Here is a 9,711-nt window from a genome sequence, read left to right as displayed (position 1 = left end):
AATGTCACACTCTTCTCGCAAGACATGTATCAGTGTGTTGAGTAAATTACCAGCAAAACCAAACCCAAAACAGAAAGAAAGCATGGAAGCAAAGTAGCAGGGGTAAGAGAATGTATCAGTGTGTTGAGTAAATTACCAGCAAAACCAAACCCAAAACAGAAAGAAAGCATGGAAGCAAATTAGAACGGGTGAGGGGATTTATCTTTGGTCGCACAGTTAAAAAATGTTATGTGTGTGTTTCATTTCATGACAACAGAGTACAATGCAACCCGTCGGCACTGCACGTGCTCAATGAACATATCAGTTGACAGTCTGATGTCTAAAAACACCAATCAGATGAAATTCTGCTTGTGCTTTTGTTTGCTTCCTTCTTGGGGTGAGGGTGGAAGGGAGGGTGGGGGGGTGCAAGTGTTTAGAGCAATTTTCATTCAAAAGGTTATTTTACACATAAAGACAAGTCCATCTGAAATAACATGTCGTATGCATTTACATTTAGAGCGCTAACGTCCCTTCGTTTCTCAAACCTGAAAATAATAATCTGACACTCACTATATAATTATATCTGGGTTACATTTATTTAAAAATGTTACCAACAAATAGGCGGTTGTTCACTGGTTTTGTAGGTGATATATTCAGTATGAGACACCTATTATGATATAATCTTTTTGTCTCTGTAGACACATCTACAGTCAGCTTTACAGGGAACAGGAACATTATGTGACACGGACTGATGAATATTGTATGGTTACATTACAACTGCATGTGTACTACAAAGATTGAAAAAAGACTCACAAAAAAAACATCGAGAGGCAGAACTCAGTTTTGTGTTTGTGCCCTATACTATTTAAACATCTCACTTTTGAAAAAGATTGTATCATCAGATGCATTTAACCATATTTTTTCACAGTATTTGTCAAGCGTTTTGATGACAGGGCCTAAGAAGCTCCGTTTTCATTCGTATGTGGGATTTACCTGTATGTTTGTTGGTTTGGTTGCAACACTCAGTCATGTGAATTCATTGTGACAACAACAGGATGGGGCTGTCGTCAGTAGTGGTTACCTTGGTAACCACAGGACTGCTGGGTGCTGTGCGAGCTGAACCCAGGGAACGATTTGTGTGAGTATTTGTAGGATTGTACATTGAGGTAGCCCTACTGTAAAGGCTAGACAAGTTTAAGAAGAATTTTTACCTCACAAAAATGTGAAAGTATATTGGAAGAAAGAAAGACAAGGAATTAGAAATTGTACCTGATACACATACATATACACCAGCAAGGTTTGGAGGCCCACTCCACCTCCCGTAAACCATCAGTTTCTGGCCACCGACACCGCCAGGCCTTTTCATACAGTACAATTATACTTTCGTTTAAACACTTACCGCAAGAGAACACCCTAGCTCAGTGCCCTCCATAAAGAGCGAGCATTTTTCAAAGAATTGTTTTCGCTAGGACGTATAGGTGCGGATTGGACGCATTTTTAAAACAAACAAATTGACAATTTGTGAGAAAACACGCAAGAATTATTTTATCATCAAGACAAAGTCAGTACAGTTCGAAGTTTTAAAAGTTTGAAAGTAGGGGATCCGGATGTATGTCAAGCGAGGTGGATGACTGAGGTGACTGGTGCGTGTAAGATGCAGCTCTTTCTATTTGATGACGGGTGGAAGGCTACGGAAAACGATACAACTTTGCTCTTTTAAGATGCTGGTCGACTTAGACTTCGAACATGTAATACCGTGTGTTGCTGTACTGGTGTAAATAAAGTATTGCCCGCATACAAACGTACTTCCGCAACAGGGCTGCGATCCCATCAAATGAGCTGCATCTTTGCATTGCCCAAGCAGGCGGAGTTTCCGCAAACCGCTAACGTTTCTTTGAAGATGCCGCTCACTCGGTTTGTGTTACTCTGTCATTGTGTTTGTATTTAAGATTCAGAGGTACACAATAACAACATGATATTGCTAACATGCATATATAGAGCTAGAGTCGCATTGAAACTGCAAACAACTCAATTGATCCTGTATGAAAAAAGTGGGTGACATTTGTAAATTTCATGTTTTCATGAATGTTCTGTAAATTATACAAGCTGAAAGATAGCCTCATCCCAGGTACTGATCGCTGGTGCTTTACACGCTGGTTTACACAGGACGGAGAGAAGATGTATGTATGTTAACAACAACACGCCGTGTGCAGATTCCGCCTGCTGAGCGTGTACCAGGGAGGACCGGACCAGGCCAGGGCGGCTGACCGAGACAACAATGACAAGATCACGGACACCGAGTTCCAGCAGTCACTCTTCTTTTTTACCGACCAGAAGAGAGGTGGGTCCAAAATAGATCAATCCATCAATCAATCAATCGATCAACCAACCAACCAATCAATCAATCAATCAATCAATCAATCAATCAATCAATTAATTAATCAATCAATCAATATATCTATCAATCAACCAATCAATCAATCAATCAATCAATTAACCAATCAATCAATTAATCAATCAATCAATCAACCAACCAAATAATCAATCAATCAATCAATCAATCAATTAACCAATCAACCAATGAATCAATCAATCAATCAATTAACCAATCAACCAATGAATCAATCAATCAATCAATCAATCAATCAATCAACAAATTAACTCATCAACTAATCAATCAACCAATCAATCAACCAATCAAATTATGATCAATCTATCAAACACGCAAACACCACAACCATACAAATGGAGACAAAGCGTGAAGGAAAGCTGTTCGTTACTTTAACGTAATGAATGACTGATGCACATGGTACCGACGTCATGTTACAGACCGGCGTGTGACGCAAGCGGAGTTTGTGGACGGATACCGACGTCAGTTCGGGCTGCCCTCTGAGCTGCTGGTCATCATGTTTGACCTGCTGGATGACCTCAATGATGACGGAGGCACACGCAAGAGCAGTGACGTCAGCGATAACCGCAACAACAAGTACTTCGACATGTATGTTGAATTCCGACTAAGAAGCAACATTGATGATGATGATGATGATGATGATGATGATGATGATGATGATGATGATGATGATGATGATGATGATGATGATGATGATGATGGCGATGGTAATGATGATGATGTTGATGCAGGTATTTTTCAGTCCGGCATATATCACATAGCGAAAAGAAGTTATTAATTTATACTTTTATACTCAGGTTAAACTATTGATAATAAAACATGTGCGAAATAAATAAATTTTTCTGTCTCCTCATAAAAAAATTCTCCATATTTAAATCGATGTCATTTCCTCCAGTGTCCATGCTACCCAAGTTATATGTACATGCACTTGTCTATGATTTACTGAACGTAAACGCTTAAATGAGCAACCAAGGAAACGCTTGGAAATGGCATATCCATTAAAGTCATCAATGAATGACATCAACATATATGCCGTTGCTGCAATGTATACGGGATGTTTCAGGTTTTCGAGGTTGAGTCCTAGCGGCGGGTTGTTCCGCGACAACGACAAGAAACATGGCGACGGCGTCCTCACCCCGCGTGACGTCACGGCTCGCAAGTTTCTCGGTGACAGTGAGTGCTGCATGACGCTTCTTTCCTTGCGCATGATGATGATGATGATGATGATGATGATGATGATGATGATGATGATGATGATGATGATGATGATGATGATGACGATGATAACGACGACGACGGTGACGATGATGACGACGACGACGATGATGATGATGATGATGATGGCGGTGGTGGCAGTGGTGGCGGTGGTAATGTTGATGGTGAAAGAAAACTTTACGTACATTCTTGTTCTTTGCCATCTTTTCAAACAGGCGCGTTGCAGTTCAGGAAAAATCAAGTTTGTTCAAAGAGCAATGTGATTTCAATATCGAATACAGTGAATTGCAAGCATCACAGGGAGGAAAATGTCCACAAATACAGGGCCGGACCAAATGAGTTGTAAGGGGGGGGGGGTTCCTCCTTTTTTGGGGGGGCAAATCAGCGAAGTGGCGAAGCCACAAGCGCGCGCCTGCTTTGAAAAACGGTTAAAATCTGTGCAATCTGGTGCATTCTGGGCCTTGTTTTGAGGGTTAAGAGCAGCTATGTGGGGGGGGGGGGTACCTTTTTCTCATCGGATTTCACATTGAATAAAATTTGTTAGAGACACACACAAAATTTATTTAAAATTTAAAAAAAAAAAAAACCCACTCAAAGCAAGGTACATGCTTTTTCCAGGGGTGGGCTCCGGAACCCCTGGAACCCCCCCCCCCCCCCCCCCTGGCTCCGGCCCTGCAAATATCGTGCACGATTTGCATTTTGAGAAGAAAGTTTAGTCTCCAGGTTTCCACAAGCCACTGGTAATCGTTAAACTGCCCTTTGTCTGTGATGAAACTGGAAATCCGTGGCGAGCGCTTACAACTAGTGTAGGCGAAGCATGGCCTGCGGCAAATAAATCGTGAGATGTGTTGTCGTGTGAATGTCACTTATGTCGTGTTGTGCTTATTTTGCCAGGTCAAAGGTCAACCAAAGAGGACTACAGAAAGTCCTTGATGAGGGTAAGTGTTTTGATATTTCATGAAAATGTTCTTCTCTAAATATTCTCTAAATATTCTTTCCAATGTTTTTCTCACGTTAAAAGATATGTCTTTACCAAGTCAAGTCAAGTCAAGTCAAGTTTTTATTGTTCATTACCCAGGGGCATTATAAACAATATTCGCAAATTCAAAAATGCACAAAGTACCAAGGGATAAAAAAAAAATATATATATATATACGAAAACAAAAAGAAAAATAGAAGATAAGAAAAGAAAAAATGAAATAAATATTTGGAAAACAAAAGTACACAAACAGTGAACACAAAATATTATAGTACAGAAAATGCAAACACACACACACACATTGATTCCTGGCAATGGGGGACACAAAACGAAAATACGGTTAACAAATCCCAGCACTATGAAAAATTGCTACTAATTAATTTTATAAATTCCAAGAGTTTCGTCAACAATTTCTTATTTCTTGATACAAATTTTTTTTTGTATTTAAGTGAATTTGGTTTTTTCCAGTAGAATGGTGGATTAAGTTCTGCTCTTTTTTCACTGAAAAAGTCACAAACAAACAAATAATGATACTCATCTCCCTGTGAAGGATCATGTAACCACCACAGATCTGTCCTTGGCTAAGAACACATTTTCTCCTGGCTACATGGCACTTTACGTTCTGATTTCTTTCTAAGCAGAGAGGGGCATTTTTGTTAATATATTTTCTTCCCTGTTTGACACACGAATTTGCATGTAGTTTACACAATGGTCCACGTGGCTAGAAAGCTATGTTTACCGATAGCACTTCTTTCTGGAGAATAAAACAATAGGCTTATCTTGAAGACCAAGAATTAGCAAGGAAATTAAAAAAAATAAAAACATGTTTTTCATCCTTCACAATGTGTTTCAATACATGTAAACATATGCGAAAGACGATAAATACTTTTTTCAACTCCAAGGGTTAAAATCCCAATTTACTCTCACAAAAGGTTTACACGGTGATTAATCCATACTTTGCACTATCAGAATGACCCACTTTGTTCGTGTTTGCTAACCGTGCGCATGCGCTTTAGTCGTTTCTCGTCATCTGGTCACATACCTCCATCTTTCTTGACCTACATTCAGCTTTCGTACTTTCCAACTTTCGAAAGTTCCGTCTGGCGCCAGTACACAAATGACCCACTGGGGTTCGATACGAAATAAATTATTTGAAAAAAAGGCAAGCAGCTATTATGTCCCCTAGCGGTAAGCGTTCATACGAAAGGATGTTTGTGATGTAGGTAAAACCCTCGGTGTATCTATGATCACGGATAATTGACGTGGGCTTGCAAAACGACAAAATCACAAAAAGCAACCAGTTTAATGTATTCTGCTATGTTTCACTTCCTCCTTTTTTAAACCCGCTTTTCTGTCAGTCTTCCTCTGTATTTGATTGTGAATGCACGATGATGATAATGGCTTTATGATTTTTTCTTCCTTCAGTGGGTGGCTGCGGCAGCGGACCGCCTGTATACCATTAACTACCAACCACACATGTGAGTATGTGCCTGGCCTGCCTGTCTGTCAGTCTGTCAGTCTGTCTGTCTGTCTGTCTATCTATCTCTGTCGCGCTTTCTCTCTCTCTCTCTCTCTCTCTCTCTCTCTCTCTCTCTCTCTCTCTCTCTCTCTCTCTCTCTCCTTGCACAGAAGAGGTGCTAAGCTTATTGTAACCAATCCTTATCTGTCCACGTCAGAAAAGTTGAAGGTAGCCAATATTCTTCCACTTCAACAGCAGTTTGATTACAACATCTTAATTCTAATATACAAGGCAAGGCGCTCAATGAGCTGGCCCCACCATACCTAAATGCATTCTTGACTAAAGCTTCCGAGCGCTATGTGTCAAACAAATCTATATATATATTACCAAGGACTCGCATAGATCTATACAAAACTAGCTTTGCTTTTGTGGGACCTTCACTGTGGAACTCTCTTCCTTCGAATGTACAAACGTGCCGTTCATTGAACGCATTCAAAACCTCCCTCAGGAAATACATACTGAGGTCTTCATAAGTTACGCTGCCGGTATTGTAGCTAGCTTTGTTAATTATAATTATTTTATTACTCTGAAATATTGACTGCTGCATGCCTACATAATGCTAAATCTACCTGTCTTGGTAGGCTCACTGTGTGCTTGTTGAATGGCACTTAGTTGTGTGTATATTATTATTAGTATTATATGTGTTCCTCCTTGTGCGTCTGCGTGTGAGTGCGCAAGTGTGATTGCGTAATTAATGTTCCACTCTGTAATTGCTTTATTGATGTTCCATTCATGTATTTTCTACTACTTTTCTCATTTATTATTACTGTATGTTTGATGTTTCTATGATTCTAGTCGGGCGCACGCGTGAATATGTGTTTGTGTGAATGTAAAGGGCACATTGTAAGATTAAGCCTATGGCCTAAAATGTCTACCCTTTATGTGAATAAAATGTTCTAAGTCTAAGTCTAAGTCCCTCTCTCTCTCTCTCTCTCTCTCTCTCTCTCTCTCTCTCTCTCTCTCTCTCTCTCTCTCTCTCTCTCTCTCTCTCTCTCTCTCTCTCTCTCTCTCTCTCTCTCTCTCTCTCTTTCATATTTATTGTTCGTTACAGAAAATGAATGACTCGGTAGCCAATGTGTGTGTGTGGCTTTGGCAGTCCCAAAACTGTTGGAACAGTCTTCGAACTTCACTACAAACGCATACCTGTATTTTTGTGATTTATTGTTAACACATTTAATTTAGTTGTAATGACTCTGGTGACCAGTTTGACAGAGCGTTCAAGTTACATGTTAATAGTCCGAGCAACCATTGTGCTGAAGGGCTTGAGTCAGAACATTGTTTTAAAGTGTGGGTTATAATTTTGCTTTTCACACACAATGTTATTTGTAACACATCATCTTTTTGTTAACACCTCATGTTACTGTTAACACACAATGTTACTGTTAACACACTATGTTACTGTTAACACACCATGTTAGTGTTAACACACCATGTTACTGTCCACAGCCCGGGCAACCCTTGGAACCGGAAGTTTGACTACGATAGCTGGTTCAATACTGTTAACACACCATGTTACTGTTAACACACCATGTTACCGTTAACACACCATGTTACTGTCCACAGCCCGGGCAACCCTTGGGACCGCGAGTTTGACTACGAGAGGTGGTTCACCAGCGTGGACCGGAACAACGACTCCCTGGTGTCATTCAAGGAGCTGAGAGACGAGTTCCGTCGCTACAGTCCCGATGGTAGGTCACCGTCCTCTTCAGTCAGCTAGATGCTATTTGGGGTTGGAATAAGCCGGGTTGATATGCTAAAGTGTGTCTGTTGTTAGCTTATTCTATGTAAGCAAATCGACGTTGTTGTTGTTGTTGTTGTTGTTGTTGTTGTTTTGTCTTGTCTTGTCTTGTCTTATCCAGTCTTGTCCTGTCCTGACTTATCTTATGTTGCCTTGTCTTGTCTTAACCTATCTTATCTTATCTATCTCATCTCATCTCATCTTATCATCTTATCATCTTATCGTATCTTATCTTATCTTATCTTAACCCATCTTATCTGATCTTACCTCTGGTTTCCAGGCCGTGTGAAGCGGAGCCGGTGGACGGAGCGCAACCTGCAGCAGTTCAGTGACCGCGAGTGGCTGGCCAACGTCGTCTTTGACTACTGGGACAAGAACAAAGACCTCCACCTCGACGACCTCGACATTGCCCTCATCCTTAAGGAGGCAGACAGGAACCGTCAGTACAATCAATCAATCAATATGAGGCTTATATCGCGCGTATTCCGTGGGTACAGTTCTAAGCGCAGGGATTTTTTTTTAACACACTTTGTACTCACAATGGTTTTACCTGTATTTTGTTGGTTGTGAAACTCATGACCATTTTGACTGTATTGCCTCCAGGGCTGGACCTAGTGTATAAGAGGGACACAGCAACATCTGCATCGGTGTCAGCCTCCCTTTCGATGTTGTTTCTGCGTGAAATTGGCACCAAACTTAGATAACGACTGCAGGATAACGACTGCAGTCTAAAAAAAAAAAAAAATTTTTTAAAAAGTACCCAGCGTACGCACGATAATGGATATTTAGTGCGTCCCGGGACCCGCTGTCTTTAGTTTTAGTGCGTCCCGGGACCCGCTGTCTTTAGTTTTAGTGCGTCCCGGGACCCGCTCCACGAATTTCTAGTACGTGTTTTCGGGTTCAAGTGCGTATAGGACGCAGGGACGCGCACTCTTGGGAGCCCTGAGTCTGTATATGTTGAATTCAAAAACATTAATTAAGATGTACATTTTCTCTTTACTCAACCAGGTGACATGCAAGTTACGACGATCGAATTCCATCGTTTCATGGAAAAGGTGAGTAGTCAATACTTGCCTATTTTACAGACAGGGAGAAGAGATTTCCATTGATTTTAAAGACAAACTGTCACCTTGAATGTATTTACTGTCACCGTCAGTACGCACCTTGGTCTCGCTGTGTCGTCTTGGTTTTGAATTAAAACGTTGCTTGCTTTTTTGTTTGATTTTTAACTTAATATTGGAATAAAAATGAGAATGCATATGCTGATACATTGTTGGGACTTTAAATCAAACAATTGTGTACTTTACAAAACAAGATCGTCACGTGATCCCAAGAGCAACAATTTGTCAGGCAGGAACTGTCAGGTTTTACTGATTCTCTCTCTGTGTGCTCTTTTGGGACCTTATACCTTTATCTAATGTTCACACGAAGAACAAATTCTAATTTTTCTTCAAGAAAAAATCGGAAACAGATAGACTGCAAAATATTGTATTTTTTCTGCAAGTAAAAGCAATCCAGATTCGTTGAGAGTATTTGAATATAAAGAAAACAAGAAATTCCTCCGAGGTAGAAAAAACACCCCCGTCCTTACCATTCTCACTGCCACCAACTGAGAAGGTTATTTCCCTTTGACCATTAATATGTCCCTCTATAAGTCCTTGTAGAATGTTAATCCACCAATAACTCCCTAACCGTGTGTTTGACTGGTCCCAATTTTTGTAAGGACCGTCTCAGGAATGTATAGAACCTGTTCACCAAGTTTGGTGACGATCGGTCCGTTCATTCTTGAGATCTATATGCGAACACAAACACACATCCAAACAAACAAACAAACACATCAAGCGAATCCTGTACACACCCCTGTACCGGGG

This window comes from Littorina saxatilis, linkage group LG9, assembly GCF_037325665.1.
Source record: "Littorina saxatilis isolate snail1 linkage group LG9, US_GU_Lsax_2.0, whole genome shotgun sequence".
In the NCBI taxonomy this organism is placed as follows: Eukaryota; Metazoa; Mollusca; class Gastropoda; order Littorinimorpha; family Littorinidae; genus Littorina; species Littorina saxatilis.
The sequence above is the reverse complement of the archived record's forward strand: the minus strand, read 5'-3'. Positions refer to the sequence as shown.